This window comes from Podarcis raffonei, chromosome Z, assembly GCF_027172205.1.
Source record: "Podarcis raffonei isolate rPodRaf1 chromosome Z, rPodRaf1.pri, whole genome shotgun sequence".
NCBI classification, from domain to species: domain Eukaryota; kingdom Metazoa; phylum Chordata; class Lepidosauria; order Squamata; family Lacertidae; genus Podarcis; species Podarcis raffonei.
In genome coordinates this window covers 6,536,734-6,542,187 of record NC_070621.1, presented here as the reverse complement: position 1 = coordinate 6,542,187, position 5,454 = coordinate 6,536,734, and the positions used below count along the sequence as shown (strand labels likewise).

At 45.9% G+C, this 5,454-nt stretch overlaps 1 long non-coding RNA gene and 1 pseudogene across 1 annotated transcript; both read left to right on the top strand.

Annotated features, from left to right (window-relative positions):
- The first annotated feature begins 509 nt into the window (after positions 1–509).
- Positions 510–2,261, top strand: LOC128406534 (uncharacterized). The gene is made up of 2 exons (XR_008328518.1): positions 510–927; positions 1,536–2,261. It is a non-coding gene; the product is annotated as an uncharacterized LOC128406534 (long non-coding RNA).
- Positions 2,262–2,848: 587 nt separating this feature from the next.
- LOC128406938 (eukaryotic translation initiation factor 2 subunit 3-like) lies at positions 2,849–4,293 on the top strand (annotated as a pseudogene).
- Positions 4,294–5,454: the final 1,161 nt, after the last annotated feature.

Here is a 5,454-nt window from a genome sequence, read left to right as displayed (position 1 = left end):
TTCTGTTCTCTTAGATGTGGCAGTCATTTTGGGTTATGACAGCCTCCCCTCCCCCCAAGACATGTGTCCATGACACTTTCACCATGTGTACCTACTGGAAGTTTGTGATCCCTGCTAAAGGGTTATCTTCCACCACTGCTATAGGGTACAGTGGTGGGTGGAGGTTTACTTTCTTTGTAAATGCTGTAGTCTTTGGCTTCACCATATTTGAAATTCTCAGGTTCACACATCTGTGTGAAGTGTATGAAAGGCAACATCTTTGGAATTAGTAGTTATCTTCTAGACGTGCCTTGGGCCTGATTCAGCAGCCTTCTTCAAATGTCATGAGGAGTGTTGGATGTATTGGTTCCACTTTGGGAAGAAGAATATGTCCTTTGGAACTTCAGTATGGAATCACATAACTGTAGAATTGGAAAGGACCCCAAGGGCCATCGAGTTCAACCCCCTGCAATGCAGGAATCACAACCAAATGAACCCTGAAATTCCAAAAATCATCCTCATCTGAATCATTTGTCATTCCTATGAAAGCTCTGGCCATAGGGCGATAGCTCCATGTACTCATTCATTTTCTGACAACCAGAGCAGCCTCAAAATGTCTTCTTCCATTTGCTTTTAGATTCCCAATCTGCTTCATCCAGACATATGCCTTTCAGCTTTCTCTGGGTAGATTGAGGGTGGGGGTGGGGTATACAATTCACCACTTCCTGATCAGTTGTGGTTCTCTCTCACTTCTCCCTCCCAACTGAAGGGGATCCATCAAGATAATTTCCCATCATTAGATGTGAAGTGTTTTGAATTTGAAATGCCTTTTCACTTAGAAAAAAATTGATGCCTATAACGTGTAATGCACTCACAGTTTGCGATATTGCCTGACAGCTCAAAGTACATTACTGGTAGCTAATCCTGGCAGCTGAGATCCATTAAAAGGTAGGTAGTATCTGTTAATACAGCCATATTGTTTTGGTCATTGTGCCGATACATATGGCTGTGTGGAGCAATATATTTATGTGAGTCCCCCTTTCCCAGTTATTTTTAAATTACCTAATTTATGGAAGGTATCTGTGGAGGCAGATCCATCAGGGTGAATGGGGCAATAGCCACTAACCTGAGTCTGCCCTCAGCAAACTCCCAACTGCCTGCCTTCTTGCTTACAACCCGTTCAAAGGATGACAGTGTCATGAATCCCATGGAAGTGTCATGGGGTGGGTGGTCTAATCCTAGGAGGAAATGGGAAGAGCTTAGAAAGCTGGAGCTGGATGACCGTGAGGAGGATCCTGGTAGGGTGTGGGAAGGTGTCAGTAGGACCCTAACAAGTGTCAGAGCCAAGGAAGGGATTAATCATTTCGAAGATGGAGAACTGGATCCCAGGAAGGGACCAAGCTAATTAGCAGAAGAGTGTTTAGTTCCAATGTCGCTGACCACCCATAGTTAGATCCCTCCACCCATGGAACTGCCACTGGTATTCCCCTGTCAGCAGTGAGGCTCCTTCTGAAGAGTAAATAAAATGCTAACCTAGTGACACTTTCCTCTCCTAGGACATGGAGCTAACAGCACTGTTGTAAACAGACCTCATGAGCTGAATTCGCCTGGAGGGGTGCCATTTGCTCATCCAGTCTTGTAACATTTGTCATACTAAAGCTATGCCTTACCCCATCCATCAAAAGGAAGATGCAGAGGGTGTGCCACTTATGGATCAATGTCTTAGCTTGTACCTAGCTATGTATCTTATCCTCTTGCACACTTGCTGTACCTTGTAATTGTGTCTTGCTGTCAGGGACCGGCTGGACAAAAAGGAGTGGTGGGAGGCACCAGCCAGGGATCTCCCAAGGGAAACCCCGAAGAGGAAGACTCAGAGCTAGGGAATTGGTGCTGCTGGATGCTGAAGAGGCTACAGGGTTTAGTGAGCAGGAAGAGCCTGTGACAGGGAGCAGTTCAGTCTCCGAGACTGAAGCATGATGTGTGTGTGTGTGTGTGTGTGTGTGTAGAAACTGCTGAAGAATTCAGGGAATCTCCCTCTCCTGCTGCAACAAGCTCCCCTCCCCCTTGCTCTCCATAAATGCCCAGAATAAGAAGAGCAGGCCAGGAGTGCACATATGCAGTTTGAGACTGCTTGGGAAACATCCAGGAGAGGAGGAGCCTTAGAAAGGATGGAAGGCAAAAACCTTCAGTCCTGGCAACTGCTCCATAGGGGCAAGACCTGCTGGGAAGTGTTGCTGAGTTGTATGTAGTTTCCTTGAATAAAGAGTTAACTTCACTGACAACAGAGCTCTGCTTCTTTCATGCTGACCTGCATCTGAGTCCAGCCCTGACACTTCTTTATGTACCACTCTGATTTATGTTTTAAAGCCTTTGGCAGAAGCTGAGTTGGGTGTTCAAGTTCTTTGCCTGGCAACAAGGGCCAGGACAGGCACCGTGTGTCAGGTTCCTCGCATTTTGTCTCAGTGTTGCCCTTGTAAAACTCTGCGGGAAGGAGGGTGAGAACAAAGCTAGGATTAGTTGGATTTGTCTGTCATTGGCTCTGGCTCCACTTATGGTTGACCTCCCTGCCTTCTGCCATACCAGTCCCAACGGACATCAGCCACCACTGGAAGATATGGGACACAACTGTCCCATTTTAAGTGGGATATCCTGGATTGACAGAAGCCATTCCAGTTTCTGATTCCAATCCCAAATGTCCCGTTTTGGCTCCTGGGCTCTGGCAGCACCAGAGTGTGGGATAAAAGTAAGGGCATTTTTTTGTCCCACCCTGTGGTGCAAATCAGTTGGCTCGCACAAGAGCATGGGACCACAAATTGAAGCAAAACCCACATTTGCCTCTGTGTGTCACCACTTTTCTCCTCCTTCCATTATGACACTTCTGGAAGCTGGCTTCTGGAAGTATGCACCAACAGCAGCAGCTTCAACAGATGCCACGCTGGCAGGTTCAGCAGAAATTGTTCCTGCAGTAGTGGCTTTGGCAAAGGCTGCATTGATGGTGGTGGAGGAGGAGGAGGCCACAGAGGAGGAGATTGTGCCAGGGGTGGTGGCTTCGGCAGAGTACATGGTGGCACCTTCACCGGAGGCCATGTTGGCAGAGGAGGAAGGCAAAGTACGAGGTGTCTTGCAGTTATGAGGTGGAGTCTTTGCTACCATCTTTAGCTGTGGTACATACAATAAAGGAATGAACTGAGTCCATTGTGGTTAGATGAACCAATAATAGCATAGATTACTATAGTAGTATAAAATTATGTGCATGTCCAAGAAAAGGTTCAGCTTCTTAGTAATATAAAATTACACCAAACAGACCTGAAATCAAAGGTCTTTCTCTCCTCATACAGACTCCATTAACTGGCATTCCAGCCTGAGGCTGTTTTCTCCCAAAGAGACCCATTTGCACACCTTTCTTCTACAATGACTTGAGGACAAAGACAACTCCCTCAAGATCGCAGGCGATGAGGCAGGAGTGACTCTGGAGCAGCCACACCTCTCCCTGAGTACCTTAGAAGTAAATAAGTTGACACCTCTGTCACCGGAAGTCATCAGCAGGCAAGCTACAATTAATATACCGTATTTTTTGCACTATAACACTCACTTTTTTCCTCCTAGAAAGTAAGGGGAAATGTCTGTGCGTGTTATGGAGGGAATGCCTACGGGTGGCATGCCTACGGATTTTCCTCCTCTAAAAACTACGTGCGTGTTATGGTCGGGTGCGTGTTATAGAGCGAAAAATACGGTAGGTACAATTGACCATGTAGCTTATGGAAAGTCCATAGTAGTAAAATCTATTTCTGAAGTTCATACTGTTGATTCAAAAATGAACTGGAGAGAAATATCACTATCAAGCTGGGCTATGCCAAAGCTAAGATTTACGAACGTCATGATCCAGGTTGTTCTCAACCAGAATGTTACCAATCCTGTGGGAGCAGTATACCTGACAAATTCCCAACAGATACTTCTGGGACCAAAGGGAATATTTAACTAGTTAGGCATGTCTATTTCGTGGATTGTCCTGGCCATGATATTTTGATGGCTGCTATGTTAAACGGAGCAGCTGTCATGGACACAGCTCTGCTGTTAATAACTGGCGATGAGTCATATCCTCAGCCACAGACCTAAGAACACTTAGCTGCTATGGAGATCATGAAACTGAAATACATTCTAATTCTACAGAAAAAGATTGATTTGGTAAAAGAAAGCCAGGCCAAGGAGCAGTACGAGCAAATTCTAGCTTTTGAACAGGGTACCAGTGCAGAAGGAGCTCCAATTATACCAGTCTCGGCACAGCTGAAATACAACATTAAAGTTGTTTTCTAGCTGGGTATGTTTAGCCTGGGAAAGAGAAGACTGAGAGGAGATATAATAGCCATCTTCGAATATATCAAGGGCTATCAAATGGAGGAGGGAAAAAGCTTGTTTTCTCATGCTGTGGAGACTAAGGCTCAAATGTGGCTTCACATTACAAGAAAGGAGATTCCAAATAAACATCAGGAAGAACTTTCTGACAGTAGGAGCTGTTCAGCAGTGGAACTGTTTCCCTTGGGAATTTGTGGGCTCTCATTCCTTAGAGGTTTTTAAGCAGCGGTTGGGTGATCATCTGTCATTGATGCTTTAGCTGAGATTCCTGCATTGCAGGAGGTTTGGGTAGATGAGCCTTGGGGACCTTTTCAACTCTACAATTCCATCATTCTATGATTCTCTTCTATGACATCAAGAACTGAAGGCTCATTTGTTTCTGCAATGCATGAACAAGGTCAGTGATGTGTTGCATTGGGGTCAGACAAACAAATTCCAGGGAGAAACATGATGGACTTCTTGTGCATCTTCAGGGAGATGCTGGAGGTTGTGAAGCAGGGCCAATGATCCAGATACATCATCTCCCTTGACCAGGCCAAGGCCTTCAATTCTGTAAGGCATGAATACCTGTGGGAAGTCTCCACCATTCCTCCTATGCCCAGTCCCTGACACTTCTTGACTGCAAAGTGATGGAAGGGAGGAGAAGGCATTGACTCCACCTGGAGCCACCAGAAGCAGGCAGCAGTTGTGTGGGGTCAATTCCACAGCTACCTGAAGCATGCCTGGAGGTGGATGATGGCATGGGGTGTGTTGGCTGAGGCCTTCCAGGTGATCTCAGTTGTAGGGCTGAACCAGCCGTACAGTTTCTCTACGGAGGCACCAAGTGGGATCACTGCCAGGAGCTTCTATGCAAGAATATCATGGGGGACACAGTGGTGTGATCTAGGAAAAGTCCCAAGGTCCATAAAGAGAGGCCTGGAAGACTGGATCTCCCCCCCCCCCAGCCTGTGGATGAAATGAACAAGATTGAATAAACTTATGAATTAACCTATGTGAAACTGACAATAGATTTTGTTCAAACTTTGACACAGTCATAGTAAACTCACTTATGCACATGAATTTCATTGTGTCTATTCTGTGTAGAACTGGGATGCAACGCACTGACTGATTCATTCATCCCTA